The sequence below is a fragment of the Zeus faber genome, assembly GCF_960531495.2.
Source record: "Zeus faber genome assembly, chromosome: 1".
Classification (NCBI taxonomy): Eukaryota; Metazoa; Chordata; class Actinopteri; order Zeiformes; family Zeidae; genus Zeus; species Zeus faber.
The window spans coordinates 32,987,464-33,007,937 of NC_137193.1; positions in this window are offsets into that span (position 1 = coordinate 32,987,464).

The window sequence follows — 20,474 nt, forward strand, 5'->3', positions numbered from 1 at the left end:
ATAAGCCATTTCCTTCCATTAGAGGCGGAGAGGAAGCAGCAGGCGGACCAGGCCGCTTAACAGGTGACGTTATGCAAACCGTCGTTTGGACTCGACGGCGTCAACCATTCATTTTTTTTAAGGGTGCCGTGATGCTCTCGTATATGTTCCCAACGCTGGTTGGCCTCTGGAAGCGAACCCTAACATTGATTCAACAAAATATGATTGAACAGCAACACATTGCTGGTGGGTTTGGGCAAAGGAAATTAGAAAATAAATGTAAGGAATGAAACTCATTTTACTCCTGTGGAAAAATCTGTAGAAACGGTTGTGGTGGTGGTGGGGGGGGTGTTTGTGTGTGTGTGCCCGTGGCTAGGGAGGGGGAGGGGGCAGGAGTAATGTGCCAGACCCCAAACTCACACCTCTGTAAAGTTCAGGGATAAGCCTTTATCGGACTTGATCAACAACGGAGACATCATGCATTCATCCCCCGATTACAAGTGTCGCTGCCCCCCGCTGGAGCTTTAGCCCACCATCGGATAAACTGAGCAAGGGCCTCTGAATGGTTGCCTTGATCCCATTGACGTGTAAGTGTTTTAGCCCACAGCCGAGCGGGATTGAGGCTGTGAAGGGGGATGGGCGTGCGACTTTGTCTTTACACCATGGTGATAATGAAGCTCTGTCTATCTCTCGTTCTCTCTCTCTCTCTCTCTCTTGCTGTCTATCACACAGCTGCTTTCAATAACCAATTCTTACTCTGTTTAACCTCTCTTATCCTCACACTCTAGTACAGTTTGCACAATAGTTGCGGTGCACACTGAAACAGACGCGTTGTTGTTGGGTGTTGTTTTTTTTTTATCTCAACAGTGCCAGAAACACGAGACACTGGCGTAAGTGCCAGGGCCGAAGCCATATCATCTCAACTGTGAGCTTTCCTAGGCCCCGCGACTTATCTCATTTAATTATGCTGAGAGAATGTAATTTGAGCGGGGGGTGGGTGGTGGTGGGGGGCTTCTACGTGCCGAGATATATCACTCCGTCATTTGGTGAGCAGTGGCAAGCTGTGGTACATACAGACACACACACACACACACACACACACACACACACACACACACACTCGGCAAAAGCAATACTGCAGGCTCATCTCTCCATCTCCTCCTCTCATTCATTGGTTAATTACATTACCCATCCCCTCCAATGGCCTCGGCTGTGGCTGCTGAACAGCTGGGGTTTGGTCTCTGGTGCACGGCGGCTAGAGCATGAATCAAAGCCCCACTCCTGGCCGTCCTTGATTGAGACGGAGAAGGCAAGGGCAATGACAACAGTATTAACGTCATGTCCTGCTCCTCCTCTAATCACTCTTTAAGCCTGCTTTATAGTTGCTGCTAGCGAGCCGTGCGGCTCGTGGTGTGCACACTACCAGAGAGCACGAGCAACATATGCCAAGTTCAGACTACAACATTTTAGTCTGATTCTTCACAGGTTTTTGGATATCGCCGAGCAAAGCCTGAGATCAGAGGCAAATCATAGTGCGCTCCCATGAGCAACAAGCATGTAGTATGAACTTCTCACAACGCGATCTGATTGCTTGCCGAGCGCTTGCCAATGGCTCGCAAACGCCGGCGGGATATCAAGCAGGTGTAATATCTGGTCGTGTTGGATCAACTCGGGAGTGAAGCAACCAGCTACAGCCAATGAGAGCAGGCGCGGGGTGACATTAGAGGGGGGGGGTCGACAAGGAGAGTCGGGAGTGCACTGGAGCAGCAGCTAGAAATACACAACATACCTATTTTACTTTTGTTTTCTAATATTTTTCTTATTTAAATTGTGCTTTTATTCATTTTCTACAGTGGTCAAGAATTTAATAAAAAATAAATAATCCTGTCCCGCACATAGTATGGCGTCATTTAAGGTGTCACTTCATGCCTGTGTTTTTGTGACAAAACATAGTTTGGAGACCTGAGCGACTCGCCGGGGATTCCTCCTGATGAAAGATCTTGTAACGTGTGACCGACCGTCTGTCGCCGATCAGTCATGTAGTGTCAAACCACAAAGACCTCAAGATTCCCTATCACAAGACAGAAATGTGTGCACTGTGAACAGTACAGCGAACTGATGACTTTGAAAGACGTGTAGTGTGTCTATGCCATTAGTTGTGCGTTGCAGTGTAGATGCCGTGGCAATATTCTCCTGAAAGACGGGGAGCTGTGCACAAACCACCGTGGAAAACTGAAAGAACTGTAAACAGTTGTGAAATTAAAATAGAAAGTGTTCAATGTATGTATACCTATTTGTAGTCCGTGCAGGTTTATATATATATATAGTCGTGACTTTGTGCAAATTGTTAGCGTTAACATTACAAAAAAGTCCTGAGGTCCTTCGAAACGCATCCATCTTGAATTACCTAAAGCGCACAATGTGGAGTTCCTCACGGAAAATCGCCGCACAGCCCTTTCGTGAGCAACCAAATGACATAATTTACTGCATGTGCACTACACGATTCTATGGTTGTGGCAACTATAAAGCTAAGGAACACCATTTGAGTCAATATTGAATAAATACATAAATAAATAAATATGCCTATGAAATAAATACTGAAATAAATAAATGAGGCAAAAAATTAGTAAATATAGTTAAATAAATAATGAGCTTTTTTATTTTTAAAAGGACGTTTTTCAAAATACTTTTTATTCATTTCAGGGGACTTATTTCATAATTCCACATTTATTTATTTAAGGGGACTTTTATTTCACAATGCCACTTTTATTTATTTTATTGCACTTTAATTACATGCCACGTTTCCGATCTTTATATGCTTATTAATAGGGCGTGGTTATTTCACAGAAGAAGTCCCCTGAAATTAATAAAAAATGTCTTTAAAAAAACACCCTTTTTAGAATAAAAAAACAATTTATTTATTTATTTAACTATATTTACCCATTTGTAATTTTTAATTTATTTGGATTTTTAGTGCCTCATTTATTTATTTTAGGATTTATTTCATTGGCATATTTATTATATATATATATATATATATATATATATATATATATATATATATATATATATATATATATATATATATAATTGATTTAATTTATTTTTTGACTCAAATGGCATATATAAATATAAAGCAGGCTTTAGGCCCTGGTTTATATGAATACTGCCATCCGAAGCGGCCCGACTTCCTGCGTCCCTATCGTCCTTGGTCCTGTCATTCATATCAATGCAAGGTCTGCTCAAACATCTACATCAACGTCCTGCCTGGTGACGACTGGATGTTTTTTTATTTTTTATAGCTGGGCTACCTGCGTGGGCTCGTCTGTCTCTATTGACCATGGCCGTCCTGCCCCCCCCCCCCCCCCCCCCCCCCAGCAATGTTGGTGCAGCTGGCGCAGGGTGGGTGTCTGGGTCGGAGCATGGGTGGTGAAACTAGCCGTTCCGAGGCGTTTCGACCCCAACAGTCCCTCAGACAAGACAGCTGGCGGATTTAGCAATGTGTTGCTGACTTAAAACTGCAAAAGCCAATTTGCCCTAAATGTGCGTCATTGAAAGTTTAAAATACAGAGTCAAATTGTTTCCACAGAGCGTGTACAATTTATTTTTCTGTCCACAGAGGAAGCCTTTTTCCCCACAGAAGCAGTGGTGTGTGGACACCTTTTTAAACAGCTGTTGAAAGGCTGTTGACTACATCCACAAACCATTTGCTTCCCATCTTTAAGTGACCGTGAATTACATCACCATCCCATTCCATCACTATTTGATTGGATAGGCCCTGCATTATTTAGGGGAAAGATGCTACCTCCACATATTTTAATCAAAGTGGCTTGAAGTCCTGCGTATTAGCTCTACTTCTGCTGTGCAGGCCGAGTTGGCAGTGTTCCAGCTAGTAACAGGCCCGTGGTCACATGGACTTATGGTCAGAGAAGGGGGCAGTTGAGAAGGGAAAGGGGGGGGGGGGGGGGGGGTCACATGTTCCCTGGAATGCTGGGTTCTGTTGTGGGCGAGCCGCGGGAAGCTGAACTGCAATCTGCATGAAAACAGCCAAGGAGCAGAGCTAATCCAGCGATAAATCTTTTGGTGAAGCATTTGTTGGGGCAAGTGACCCATCGAGAAGGAGAAAGGAGTGTGGGGCGGGGGGGGCTTGCGGCCTATGGTTCACCTGAATCAGATTCATTTCAAATCTGATATAGGTTTTCACAATCACTAGCAGGTGGGACAGAACTTTCCAAGAACCTTTCAAGCAAACAGATGCATTATCTGTTGTTCCTCCTCTACTCACACCTCTCTACTCTGCTTCTACTCTACCTCTAATCTGTCAGAGAGATGAAGAAAGTAGACAGGAGAACAAACTGATGCGGCGCAAGGCGAAGAGAGTAGTGGCAAAGGCAAAGGAAAAGGCTTACGATGAGTTGTATGATAGGTTGGAAAGTAAGGAAGGAGAAAAGGACTTGTACCGATTGGCAACAAAGGGATCAAGCTGAGAAGGATGCACAGCAGGTTAGGGTGATGAAGGATAATGATGGGAATGTGCTGACTTGTGAGGAGAGTGTGTTGAGAAGGTGGAAGGGGTACTTTGAGGAGTTGATGAATGAAGAAAATGAGAGGGAGAGAAGAGTGGATGATGTGGAGATAGTGGATCAAAAAGTGCAGCAAATTAGCAAGAATGAGGTGAGAACAGCATTAAAGAAGATGAAGAGTGGAAAGGCAGTTGGCACGGATGACCTGGGGAAGCATGGAAATGTTTAGGTGAGATGGCAGTGGCGTTCCTAACGAGACTATTTAACACCGTCCTGGAAAGGGAGAGGATGCCGGAGGAGTGGAGAAGAAGTGTACTGGTACCCATCTTCAAGAATAAGGGAGACGTACAGAGCTGTAGTAACTAGAGGAGAATAAAGTTGGTCAGCCACAGCATGAAGCTATGGGAAAGGGCATCGGAGGCTAGGTTAACAGGAGAGGTCGGGATCAGCAAGCAGCAGTGTGGTTTCATGCCAGGAAAGAGTACTACAGATGCAATGTTTGCTTAAAGAATGCTGATGGAAAAGTACAGGGAAGGCCAGAGGGAGTTGCACTGTGTCTTTGTGGATTTAGAGAAAGCATATGATAGGGTGCCGAGAGAGGAAGTGTGGTATTGCATGAGGATGTCTGGGGTGGCAGAGAAGTACGTAAGAGTGGTACAGGATATGTATGAGGGCAGTCAGACAGTAGTAAGGTGTGCAGTAGGTGTGACGAAGGCATTCAAAGTGGAGGTGGGATTGCATCAAGGATCAGCTCTGAGCCCTTTCTTGTTTGCAATAGTGATGGACAGGTTTACAGATGAAATCAGGCAGGAGTCGCCGTGGACTATGATGTTCGCGGATGACTTTGTGATCTGTAGCGAGAGTAGGGAACAGGTTGAGAAGAGCCTGGAAAAGTGGAGGCATGCATTAGAGAGAAGAGGAATGAAAGTCAGCAGGAGTAAGACAGAAAACATGTGTCTGAATGGGAGGGAGGGCGGCGTAAAGCTGAGTATGCAAGGAGGGAAGGTGGAGAAGGCGGATGAGTTCAAGTACTTGGGGTCGACCATCCAAAGCAGCGGAGAGTACGGGAGAGAGGTGAAGAAGAGAGTACAGGCAGGGTGGAGTGGATGGAGAAGAGTGTCCGGATTGATCTGTGACAAGGGTTCCAGCAAGAGTGGGGGAAAGGGGAAGGTCTACAGGACGGTAGTGAGACCAGCTATGTTGTACGGTTTAGAGGCGGTGGCACTGACAAAAAGGCAGCTGGCTGAACTGGAGGAGGCAGAGTTGAGGATTTCGAGATTTTCATTGGGAGTGACAAGGATGGACAGGGTTAAGAATGAGTACATTAGAGGGACAGCTCAGGTTGGACAGTTTGGTGGAAAAGTGAGAGAGGCCAGATTGAGATGGTTTGGACACGTGTGTAGCAGAGATGAGAGTTACATTGGGAGAAAGATGCTGAGGATGGAGCTGCCAGGCAAGAGGAAAAGAGGAAGGCCAAAGAGAAGGTTTATGGATGTGATGAGGGAGGACATCCAGGCGCTTGGTGTAAGGGAGGAAGATGCTCAGAACAGAAGGTATTGGAGGCAGATGATCCGCTGTGGTGACCCCTAACGGGAGCAGCCCAAAGAAAAAGAAGAAGATGCTCCAAGTGAGTGATACCCCTTTTTAAGCCAAGACTCAAAGTTTATTTTCTGGTGTAAGATACGAATAAGGCTTTTTCCCCACAATGGAGTTTTGGGGACAGGAAACCATCTTGTCCAGACATCTTGTGCATTTTGAACCAGGTTTGGACTGAGTGAACAATGAAAGGGTTATAGGTAATAGATCTGATTGACTTTCCATCCCATTTGTATAACATATCAAACAAAATGATCTCATTAAACTCTAGTTTCTCAAAGTTCAACCATGATGTTGTGGGGGGGGCTCCCCACCACACAGTTGAGCCAATCACCTAGATTGTGCAGCCAAATAATACAGTCTAAAATCAGGAAGTTTCAACCCTCCTTCTGCGTAATCTACAGTATAGTAGTTTGTCTAAAGCCACCCTTGGGAATTTACCTCGCCAAATAAACCATCTGGTCAGCGGGTTCAGTGAGGGAAAAAAAAGCAGAGCGGACATGAATTGGAAGGGATTGAAACATTTGCAAATATTTGGGAAAAACATTCATTTTGATAACATTAATTTGGCCGAGTAAAGTAAGGCTTTATTAGGTTCATTCACTTATACAAGTCATCCTCCACTCTCTGCAACAAAGTCAATAGGTTGAGCCTATATAAGATATTTAGGCTCTTATCCATTAATCAATATACCCAAGTATTTAAGTCAGCTGGTTGACCACTTAAAGGGAAAATTATGTTAAATTGTTAAAGCAATTATCTGTTTGTTTTTGCAGGTGTCAGTACATGACATACAACACACGCCACGATAAACAAGACGTGGATTCACCAGTTTACCAGTTGACCAACCCAGAGGTGAGAACCTGTTGGGTCTCCTCAACAAAAATGGCAAAGACCCAGACCCCGACCGAGTCACCATTTCCACTCGCTGTCCAAATTCCCTGTCTCTCTCTCTGCACGAAAAATAAATCTTATTGAGGATTGTACAACAGGACTCCACCCACCACCACCCAATATTCTTCCTGTCATTATTTTATTAGCAGGGTGGGTGGGTTTTTAAACTGTATTCCTCTGCTTTATTAAAATGACTTATCCTTACCCGCCCCCCAACCCCCTCTCCTCTCCTCTCCACACACACACACGAACGCACACACACACACACACACACACACACACACACACACACACACACACACACACACATATAAACACGCACGCAAACACACACACACACACACACACACACACACACACACACACACACACACACACACACACACACACACACACTCCCTCACTTCCCCTCCTCCCCGCCTGTGCTTGAAGTCCCCTTTGAGGAGTGCGGTGAATTGGTTGTATAATTGTCTCTTACATAACGCGGGGAATTAGGCAGGAGTATGTTTAAAATGAGGGCATATATTGGTGGCAGCAAAGGGGATACTATGTTCCACAAGCTTTTTTGCCTCAGATTCTTGTTGATTTGTTACACTTGTGTATATCTACCCAAAGGCTAATGTTGACACAGCAACTCAGGCTGTTGCGAAAACAGTGCACAGACTATAGAGTGTCGCACCAGATGCGCCAAACTTTGTTATGGGTGACTTCATCCACTGTAAGCCTGGAAAGTTGCTTAGTAACTTCAATCAATATGTCACTTGTCCTACTAGGCACATGAAATGTTTAGACTTTTGTCAGGGTTCGATTTAATACTTATTGTGCATAAGCTCCGGGTGGGTTGCAATGTCATGCGTTGCCATGTCATTTTACTACATATATGTATGCTCGTATGTATATGTATGTGACGAATAAACATATTGAATCTTGAATCTGTTTAATGCTGAGTTCAGCATTAAACAGATTCAAGATTCAAGCATTAGCATCTCTCTGGAATGACATCACATTCTGGCCTGATTTTCCACTCGCCGACAGGTTTTTGGATATCGCCGAGCAAAGCCCCTGATCGGAGGCAGATCATAGCACACTCCTGTGAGCAACGAGCGTGTGGTGTGAACTGCTCACAACGGATCCCGCTGCTCGCCGAGCGCTCGATGACGGCAGTGAGATATTAAGCGGGTTTAATATCTGGATGTGTCGGGGTCTGGAGTGATACAATGAGCTATAGCCAATGAGAGCATACACGGAGTGGGGGGGGGAGTCTCGAGAACGAGAGGCGGAGAGGCGGGAGTGCACCGGAGCAGCAGCCAGAAACGCATACAACATACCTATTTTACTTTTGTTCTCAAGGTTTTTAATACGTTTCTCATTTGAATTCTGCAGAGTGCACTAAATTCCGAAGACACATAATACATTTCTTTGATAAAATATATTCCTTTTTCTTCTGTCAAACTGATCAGAACAACTCTCGTGGATGTAGGCATTGAAATAAAGACCAACCTGTTCCAGAGTGAGGGAAATGTGGAGAAACAAGACTACTAATATACAACTTATATATTTCATATTTAAATTCTTTTTTTATTCAGGTTTTTTTACAGTGATCAATCCCCCATCATATCATAAAATAGAAATAATTCTGTCCCACCATTTCCGGTGTCACTTCTCACATGTGTATTCATGACAAAACATAGTTTGAATCCCTGACAAACTCGTCGGGGATTCCTCCTGATGAAAGATCTTGTGACGTGTGACGCCCTGTCGCCCGATCAGTCATGTAGTGTGAAAACCACAACGACTTCACGATTCCTGATCACAAGACAGAAAGTTGTGCAGTGTGAACAGTACAGCGATCTGACCACTTTGAAAGTCGCGTAGTGTGTCCATGGCATTAGAGATGGATTTTTCAACATCCACAACACTGACCCTAGATTTGTTTGTTGGCTGGTTGTCTTTTTAACTGACTGATCTCAAAATGTGAAAGTCAATGCCATTTTATCTGATGCCCTTTTATCTTCCACCAATTCCCCCCAGAGGCGTGTCCTCTCACCACTTTTATTTGTTTTGTATACAAATGAGTGTCAGTGTCATTATGAGGGCAGACATCAAATTTGTGGATGATTCCGTGATGTGTCCCTGCTTAGTAATGATGAAACTAACCACGAGAGGTGGATGAATTTAGTGAATGGTGCAAACCTTCCTTCTTGGACATATATATTTTTAAAACAAAGGAAATGATAATTGACAGTAGGAAGAAGCCTCCCCCCATTCCTCCTGCTGTTATATATGGCCAGGCTGTTGAAGTTGTTAAACAGTACAAGTATCTGGGGACAATAATTGATGATAAGTTAGCCTTTGAACCAAATACTGATGTTGTGTGCGCAAAAGGCTCGTCAGCGCATGTATTTTCATTGGACGTTGACACCACCTTTATGAGAATGTTTTATTTAATCTGTTCTAACCTTCTCTTTTATTTTTGCCGGTTTGAAAAATAGCAACAGGTTAGAAGGAATTGGAAGAATGTGCAGTAAAATTACAAGCATAAATCTAAATGATCTCTTCCTATTGTACAAAGTAAGAGCCAAAAAGAAGGCCCAGTCAATCCTTGCTGACCCTAATCACTGCTTGTTCACTGAGTTCAGGTTGCTTCCTCCTGGTAGAGGATATAATCTGCCAAGATGCAGGACCAATAGATTCAAGAACTAATTTGTCCCTGCTGCTATTGGCCTTTTGAATAACATTAAGTATTCTATGTTTTTAGTGTGTATTGTTCGTGTGTTGATTGGTGTGATGATTGTATTACTGTTGGCTGTGCAACAAATTTCCCCCATAATAAAGATAATAATAAATGTTAACTTCAACCTCTATACGCACCCCTCTCCAGGCCAAAAAAAGATATCACTGTGGCAGACCAAGGGGCTTGGTCAAATACCGGCTGCAGACAACAGCGCGGCTGCCTTTTCCGCGGCCGGCAAGCTGCCTCGAATTGGCCAGATCAGCACCGCGCGGGCGCAGGGAGCATTCTTAATGTTTGTCTCTCTCGCTCGTCGGCTGACCAGGAGCCAGTCTGGAAGGCCATTCCTCCTGCACCCGAAACCGCCACCACCATTATTATTATTATTATTATTGTTATTATTGTTATTATTATTATTATTATTATTATTGTTGTTGTTGTTGTTGTTGTTGTTGTTAATATTATTATTATTATCAATAATAATAATAACAATAATAATATTTATACTTCTGGCCAGGGATCCTTTTGTTCATCGATGTATATTAAAAACTCTCACCATGTTGGCGCACTAGGGCAAAAAGGACTCCTACCTGTGGGCAGAGACTCCCACAATCACAAAAGACAAAAAGGAATGATTGTCTATTTTCAAGATTGTACAGATTGTTAAAACTTCATAACCACTGATGACAGCAGTACATACACTTACACAAACACTCTTGCAGCACCAAACACGTCCAGATGTGTGTGTGTGTGTGTGTGTGTGTGTGTGTGTGTGTGTGTGTGTGTGTGTGTGTGTGTGTGGGTGGGTGGGTGGGTGGGTGTGTGTGTGTGGTTGTCGACTGGTGCATACCTCCTACCAACGGCAATAGGTTTGTTGTGAAGGAACCCTAGAGGCCAAAGTAGTGACCTGAAAAGGGAGGGACCCTGCTGCTCCGTGGTCCAATCAGAACACTAAGAATGCCAGAAATGTTCTGTCTACGTGCCGTGAGATCACAACAGGGGCAGTCCAGCTTGTTTATGTTCCTAGGGTGACAAGAACCCCCAGAGAACAAAATGTCTCATGCTGACTGGGAACAACCAGGACTGATAAGAAGCTCACTCTCTCTCCATCTTGCAGATTGCTCAAGTCTCTGACGAGTCTCTTAAAGAAATAAATCCCACTCAAAGCGGCGAACAACTGATCTGGAACGTACACAGTGGGTCCCGACGGGTCCCACCAGTGGTGGAAAGCACTTAAGCAAAAATACTTTGTTCCTATACTTAAAGTGGCAATAGACTATTTTTTTGCTTTTACCTATCATTATGAGGTAAATGTTAATTGCACAGGGTAATGGCTACGGAATACAATAATGACACCATTGGCATTTAGATTGGTTCCCTATAAGCCTCCATATCACTATGCAATACGGACTGCTACGAGGTACGAATCCCCGGGAAAACGAAGGATCGATTTACGGCTCAAAGGAAGTGTATCAACCATTGCGGGGGGGGGGGGGGGGTAAGAGAGTGGCTGATAAAGTGCCCCTGCACACTTTACGCGTTACACATAAATAAATCTACAATAAAAACACACCGTTATTATTTGTTTTGTTTGGAGAAAAGGGGACACACAGCGGATTGAGTCGTAGAGCGGGAATCGCGGAAGCCATCCTTTTGGCACACCATCCCATTAACAACCAAAAAACCTCACAAACATCTATAGCTGTGCTTATTATTAATAGGGCCAACTAATAGTTCTCACTTTGGACGAGCTTGTTTTGAACATTCGATCTGGTATCCTGACTGGAATTGTTGGATTTGTAAAGAATTGCTATAGTATTGCCTTGCCATATTATAGTCTCTTTGATATCAAGGCGCTAGATAAGTACTTTTACTTACACGTACACAAGTACATTCAATATATAATAATATACATGCAATTACACTGGAATAACACTCCACATACTGTAATAAGCATGTATTAAATAAGTAAATATTTATAAATTATACACTATATACCCAAAACAATCATTTATCCTGTGAATAGTATCACATTCTGTTTATTTGTGTATCACTATACAGCATATCAGATCTGTTTTGCATTAATTTAGTATTTTTTGACAATTTAATTTTAATTACATTTTTTATTTTATTTTCACTTCACTTTGTTATTCTATTTTGATTTTATTATTATTTTGATTATCTTTTTTTTTGATTGTTAAGCTTTTTTATTTTCATTTTATTTTTATTTTTTTAAATGCTAATGGTCTGCAAAGTAACCTCATCAGAACAAATTCCTAGTACATATATATACTGTATATGTATACCTGGCGGAATAAACCTGATTCTGATTCGTCCTTTATACTTTTGCTTGAGTAGAAATGTCATTGAAGTACTTTCACTTTAATACATTTTGCAACAGGGTATTTGTACTTTTAATCAAGTAAAAGGGCACTTCTTTCCCACCACTGGGTCCACATCTCTGTGGCCAAATCATTCGGACAATTTGGGTCGCTTAATCACACGGCCTCCGGAACATGGCGCAAATTTAAATGATATTTTTCCCCCATTCGTCTCTCTCTCTCCCTCTCTCTCCCTCTCTCTCTCTCTCTCTCCCTCTCTCTCTCTCCCTCTCTCTCCCTCTCTCTCCCTCTCTCTCTCTCTCGCTCTCTCTCCACCAAATCTCTCTCCCTGTCTCAATTTGTACTGCTGATCAAACGTAATTGGTTTTGACCCACAGTGAGTCAATGGGTTGATTCTACCGTGCAGCACACCCAAACCTACACACACACACACAACACACACACACACACACACACACACACACACACACACACACACACACACACACACACACACACACGCGCACACACACACACACACACACACAATCACAGAGAATGGGGGTGGGGGGTTGAGATCGGTGAATTGCTGACTGCCACTCAAAGTCGTGATCAGGTCCAGAGCAACAGCTGTGAGTGTCGTGTGCGACAAAAAAAACCAACACGCTCACACACACTCACACACACACACACACACACACACACACACACACACACACACACACACACACACACACACAATACACAATACACAATATTTTCTTCCCTGCACTTAACAAATTGCATGTTCCACAGCCACATTGTAACTCACTTCCCCCGCTTCCCTTCCCTACCCCCACCCTTCCTTCGCTCTCTCTCTCTCTCTCTCTCGCTCTCTCTCTGCCTCTAGCTTGCTCTTACTCTTGGCTGGCATCTCCTTTCTTAGCGTCTTTCGCGTTGCTTATGTTAAACAATGCCTCTGGTGCATTTTTTTGTGCTAGTAAAGAACGTCAGCCAACACGTGTGTGTCTGTGTGTGTGTGTGTGTGTGTGTGTGTGTGTGTGTGTGTGTGTGTGTGTGTGTGTGTGTGTGTGTGTGTGTGTGTGTGTCACACTTAATTGACTCGCCTGGAATTGTGTGTACACAATTACTCAGCTGGCTTTTTAGTGTCCAAAGCTACCTCATTTGGAATAAAAATAGCTATGCCTCTCTGGAATTTATTAGGTGAAACAAGTAACCGTGGTTTTAGAGACATACAAAAGTGGGATGTTTTGCGGACAATAATTTCTTAAGTTGAGTTTAATTCGAGTCTGTCGTCCAGGCAACCGTAATGAGGAATTGATTTGAATTGACTTGGCAACATTTATGGAAATTTGCGGATCCGGCTTCAGATATCTCTGCAATACCGTTACCGTTACATTGGAAGTTTCTCAAAACTTCCAATGCATAATTCGTGACCTTTTTCTGTGTTGTCTGCGGGAATGTTTGAAAAATACAAGTCCAGCATTATCATCGCAGTGGTTTTGAAAGAGGAAAAGTGTGACGATTGGCGATGTAAGTCTGTGAGCCTTTTATCCACTTGGCAACTTCATGAAGAAATACTGAGAGAAGTGGGCATAGTTCCCGCAAGGTCTGGATATTAGCTCCCATGTCTACCCTTTCCCGAGGTCTCGAGCAAATTCACTCGCAATGTGCTAATAACCTTAAACAGTGCAGCGGGACAGATTGTACTGTTTCGAGCATAAGGCGTCGGAGAGAAAAGACGGACCACGTGTGACAGAAGGCAAGGATGGAAGAGCGAGAGCGTGAGGTTGATTAAAAAAAACAGGAAAAACGCAAAAGGACAGGTGTGGTAAAGTGCGAACGTCGCCGAGGGTCGCTGAGCGAGGAGAGGCGCGACGCAGCTCTAATGGGCGCGTGAAGGCAGTGGTGGGAAAAGAGCTGCAATTATGTTCCATCAACTGCTTTGTTATGCAGCGGTCTGCCTTGCGCACACATGTGCGCATGGTTCTAGGTGTAAACACCTTCTTGTGTGTGTGTGTGTGTGTGTGTGTGTGTGTGCATTTGATTGCTATTCTCTCTCCGTCCCTTTCATACACTATTATACACACAAACACATCACCTACCAATCTCCATCTTGTTTCCGAATTGTGTGCAAAAAACCTGATGATAAAAAAAGTGCGAGCGGCGAGTAAAATCATAATCAAATCGGTTGCTAAGTGACTTGCTTAGATTGACAATTGATGTTGGAAGTGCACATGTCCAAGACACTCACATGTGTAGGAGCTCACATCTTTCCATCCCTATATCCACATATACCCAGGCAGGGCCTGGAAAAATCAACCTGGTCTCACGCTTTTTCATGCTGGTAGTCCTGAAAATGATGATGTCCCGGAGTACGATTGTCCAACTTTTTTTGTGCAACACATTAATGAAATCTCTGGTCAGGGTTCAAAGTTCAATACATGTGCTCCTCACTAAACAACCTACCTGTTTAACGACCGTTCGGACTTACGACCAGCTCTCTGACCAGTCTGTATTGTACGCTGCGTACAATACCACGACGTCTCAGCATAAAGCATCTCATCGCTCATCTCCCTTTATATACTATATACACTGTATGCACTAAATATACTATGAACAGTATACTGTATATACTATATTTACTATATACACTATATACATCTCATCACCATTCTCATTCTCGTTCCTGCAGTCTGTCAGTATTCACTACACTATCGTTTGCAATGCCCACAACCTCTTACCGTGAAATAACACGGCTCCTCCCTTATCAACCAATTCGCTTCACGACCTGGTTGTAGGAACGGAACTCGTCGTTAAGTGAGGAGTACCTGTATCTCAGTTGAGGGTCCACTGAAATCTCTCAAACTTACATAAATGAACCTACAGGATGAGACCTTTCCAAAAATGTGTTTGGTTTTGTTCTACGACACAGTAAAATAAATCTAACCCTGCCATGTCCAGTGGCGATGTTAGGGGTGGGCATTCGGGGCTGTGACGGTACCGACTGTGCCCCTGGCGCACCAGCAATGGTGTGCTATGATCAGTGCAACAAAACAGTGTGTATTTACTGTAGAAGTAGGTTATTTTATTTTAGCTTGTTTTCTTATGGAACCAAACAAGCACCATGTGTGATGGGGACACCTTCTCCATCACTCTTTTGAAACATTTATAAATTATTAGCTCTGGAAATGACTTGTGTAAATTCTGACTGTAGATTTTGTAGTTTTTAGAGTTAATGTTTAGCATTTTGCTTTCAAAGGTTTACAAATTACTGCATAAATATTAGGCAGTGTATATAATAATTGTTTTTTGCTCCTGTAGAAGCCACGAGTCTGTATGATATCATCCTTGTTTTAAGAAAAACATGTTTTATTTGCAACATCATGGAGACTACACTACCCATAATCTTAAGTGAAACCCAACATCTCTGATTGGTGGAGCTCGCTGATACCATGGAAATGTTTACCGCACTGGCTGATGGGTACACAGACGCTTAAACGCTGATATTTCTATCTACGAATGAAATTCATACTGAGGGTATGACACTACAGTATATCCCTATTCTCAACCAACATTGAATTTAACAGACCATTCATTAGAGACCCACACACACACACACACACACACACACACACACACACACCTCCCCGCGGTGGAGTACTTTCATCAGGATAGTTTCAGTTTTAGTATACATATCTGCACCCCCCTCTTTCCCCATGCCCTCCTGCTTCTAAAGTCCAGTGCAATCTCCACATTCAAATGAGTTGGTTTAAATTTTGTTATTTGTAGCACAAAAAAAGTGGGACAATTGGACTCCGGGACACGATTCAATAGATACATTTTCGTGACTATGAGCACGAAAAAGCGTGATACTGGGTTGGGAAGACACAGAGAGGGTGAGTGAGAGAGAGAGAACTAATCTCTCGGTCCCTGTCGGAGCAGATGTCGCAGGCACAAACAAGCGACAGATTGCCTCTGCCCACGGGCCAGGCTTGAAGGTGCTCCGCTGATCATAGGGAGGTCATTACTGCTGCTGGCTCTGGGTGGTTGCATGGGAGAGGAGGGAGAGAGAGAGAGAGAGAGAGAGACAGAGAGAGAGAGAGAGAGAGAGAGAGAGGGTACAACATGGCATTCGGCTATGGCTCGAATGCAGCAGGTCACTTTTGATCCTGACAGGTTTTCTTTCTTTCACCTTTGTTTTCATAACCTGCAGCAGAGCAACTGTGTGCCATTTAGTCGACGAGGCATGAAATAACACAATGAGAAAGACAGAGAGAGAGAGAGAGAGAGTGAAAGAGAGAGAGAGAGCGAGAGAACCTGTAGTACCAGCTGGGAGACACAATCGTGCTCCTCAATGAAGGGGTCAATGAGTTGGTGTTATTAGGCGCACGTGAATGAAAAAGAATAGTTCTTAAAGAAACACATTGAATTCAATTAGTTTGAAACAAATTACGTGGACTTCATATTTTCTCTATGATTGAATACAAATGACAAAAGTGGTATAGTGTATTACAGTGGACAGGGAAGTTGTATTTTTCTGCTCAACAACTCATGTCTGTGATTCTCGCAGTTCTGGGGTAAATTTCTAGTGTACCACTCGTCCACTTATTCAACAAGTTACATAATTTTTTTTTTAAGCATACTGAGTATCCAAGGAATAGCCAATGAGTAGCAAATGCACTGTGGCAGACGAGGGGGCGTGGTTAAGACACAGGCTGCAGGTGATGGGGCTGGTTTTTTCCTGCTGCGGTGCAGCTGTACCACGTCTGCCTGATCAGCCTCTTTAGCGTTGATTGGTCGCACCCGGCTGGTAGAGTTTTCTTATGTGTTCCTTGTCTTCCCGTGGGAATCGTGCGGTGCTGGACGCTGCAACTTCTGCGTACCACTTGAAACACTTTCCACATCAAAGTTGAGTGTGTACTGTTTTTAACAGTGGACACGTGCATTGTGGGCTACTGCACTACTCTACTTGTGAAATAAATTGGAATAGTTCAAATGTTAAATTATATTTCATGACAAATGTGGATCCTGAGGAGAACCACCGCGCTAAACTTTTACACAAGTCAACATTTAACATGCTATATGTTTGATTACTAATTCAGAAAAAGCTCAAGTGGTTCGAGTCGTTTTTCTTTTAAGGGTTGCCAGTTGAGGATGGGTGCAAGTTGTGGTTCTGTCCATCTGAGACACCCAGAGATCGATGCAAACACACCTCTGTGATTTCAAAACCCACCATTGGGTAAGTGGTAAATATTCTCTATCTTTCTTCACAGAGCAAAAACTAAAAAAAAACCCCAATAGAAGACAGACAGACAGATAGATAGATAGATAGAAAGATAGACATGCAATATCTATCTATCTATCTATGCCTATCTATATATAGATAGATAGGCAATATGCAATAAATCCCAAGATTTATTGCATATTGCCATTGATGGCTAACATGGAGGCTAACTTAACTAGATGAAGAAAAAACGAAAATGAAGAAACATAAAGAAATATACATTTTTAATGAACTAGAAGGAAAGATTAACCTAAGGTTTAACAATGAACAATAAAAATAAATAAAACTAACAACAGACAATAAACCGGAAAAAATAAACCTAATTATAATGCACATTAATAAAAAATAATTCTAATGCCTAGAACATGAATGGAATATCATACTGGCACATAAATGTACTGCGAGTAGGAGTATCCTCATATTCAAAAGGTTACTGATGAAGAAATAGAACACTCCAACATGCTAAAGATAATACATAGATCAAGATTCAAGATTCAAGATTCAAGAGGTTATTTGTCACAAACATAAACATACATTCATACATATATGCAGTACATAATTTGATGACCTCTTTATACCAGCTTCATAGTTTAGTTATAAGTATGTTTTTGAGACATGGCCTTGGGAATGGACGGGGGAAAAATGATTTGATTGATGACAGGGGCTCTATTCCAGTTAACCCATATACTGTATGGGTATGACCTATCTGGAGATTGGAAGACCTTTTGGAAATCATCGACTGAACAAATGCGAGAATACTCACCTGCTAGAACCGCTAAGAGTGATGGATCAGCAAATCTATTGAGTTCAGAAAATGGGCCCAGTGGATGGTAAACTATCCCTCACATGGAATAATGTCCTGAAAAAGCAGCAAGGCAGAACCACTATCCACTGTCTTGCAGCCCACATCACACTGCACTCCAATGACATCTCTAGAACAAAGCTGTAGATCAACATGCGATTACTGTAGACAATATAATAAAGTGAAGATCTGTAACATAAATTTATTTTAAAAATACCCCTTTTTTATCTGGCATTCTATGTATTGTATTGTATATGTATATTCTTTATGCATGTGCTCCTCTGTGTGCTGTTTCCATGGTCGGCAGCGGGAACCGCCTTTCTTGGCAAGAATGCAAAGATTTGGCCCACATAAGAGGTAGAGCATGTAGATGGAGGCATGGGACATTTATTGACATACACTGATCAGCCACAACATTACAACCAACCGCCTAATATTGTGTAGGTCCCCCTTGTGCTGCCAAAAAAGCTCTGACCCGTCGAGACATGGGCTCCACAAGAGCTCTGAAGGTGTCCTGTGGTATCTGGCACCAAGACGTTAGCAGCAGATCCTTTAAGTCCTGTAAGATGCGAGGTGGGGCCCCCATGGATCAGGCTTGTTGTTCCAGCACATCCCACAGACACTCAATCAAATTGATATCTGGGTAATTTGGAGGCCAAATTAACACCTTTAACTCTTTTTCATGTTCCTCAAAACATGCCTGAACATTATTTGCAGTGTGGCAGGTGTATTATCCTGCTGAAAGAGTCAACTGCCATTAGGGAATACTGTTGCCATGAAGGGGTGAATTTGGTCTGTAACAATGTTAAGGAAGGTGATACGTGTCAAAGTAACATCCACATGAATGTCAGGACCCAAGGGTTTTCCCAGCACAACATTGCCCAGAGCATCACACTTCCTCCGCCAGCTTGCCTTCTTCCCATAGTTTATCTTGGTGCCATCTCTTCCCCGGGTAAACAACGCACACACCCGGCTATCCACATGATGTAGAAGAAAACGTGTTTCATCAGACCAGGACACCTGCTTCCATTGCTCCATTGTCCAGATCTGACACTCACATGCCCACTGTAGGTGCTTTCGGTGGTGGACAGGGGTCAGCATGGGTACCCTGACCAGTCTGCAGCTACGCAGCCTCATATGTGTCCTGACACCTTTCTGGCATAGCCAGCATTAACTTTTTCAGCAATTTGTTCTGCAGTAGCTCTTCTATGGGATCAGACCAGGCGGGCTAGAATAGGCTCCCCACGTGCATCAATGAGCCTTGGGCACCAATGACCCTGTCGCCGGTCCACCAGTTGTCCTCCCTTGGACACTTTTGGTAGGTTCATTGAGTTCATTAACATTATTGGAGGCTTTGTTTTAATTACACACCACTTTATGAGTTTGATGAACCTAAACCTTTTTTCATTTTCTAGTTTTAGTTTTAAGTATAATTTTGGTATATTTCTACTGACTTTTGTCCATTTTTGGGCTTATACGTAATGCTTTTGTCATTAGGTGTTTGTACATTACCATTTTTATTAAAAATTTTACTCTCATCTTAGGTTCAGCTTTCTGGTTCACTGCCAGCTTTATTTCATTAGTTAAGACCAAATTTTTCTGGTTTTTAGTATTTATTTTGTTGCTGTTTTCTGTTATTTTTAGGTTATATATTTTGTTGTTTATCATTAGGTTTAGTGTATATTACCATAGTAACCGTCAGGTTTTATTGTATATTTCCACATTCTCCATATATTGCCATTTTCTTATTTCTTTTTTTCCCATTGTTTTATTATTATCGCCTATTTTCATCATTCATAATTTTTATCCATCCATCCATCCATCCATCCATCCATGTATCTATTTTTTTCATTGCCAAATACTAAAGTCTCTTTTCTAGCTTTACAAAATCTCTCCTTTCCACCGCTGCTGAATACGTTGAGTTTTAGGTTCTACTTTTATTATCATTAAGGCCACCAAACAGATATTTAGGGATATTTTGGATGATTAATCCACAAGATGTAAGTCAAGACAAAAATAAAATAAAATAAAATAGAGAATACTGATGAGGTGAAGAGGCGGCACGATTCAGGTGAGTGGATTTTGTAACAGTTGTTGGACCTACTTTAGGAGAAGTAGGCAAAAAGCTTGCAGTGGATTTACTTTCTTGCAAAAGTTGTTTGAGGCCAGCAGCCAGCGCAACAGCAATGAGAACAATGCACAATAGAAATGGAACCAAGCCAAAGAAAAATGCATCGGTAGACCGGGTGTGGCATGGCATGCCATAAGTGCACGCTTCCAATTAAATCCACTGTTAATCGACTGTTGGAGCTCCACTGGCTATGTCTATTTTTGCGCAAGA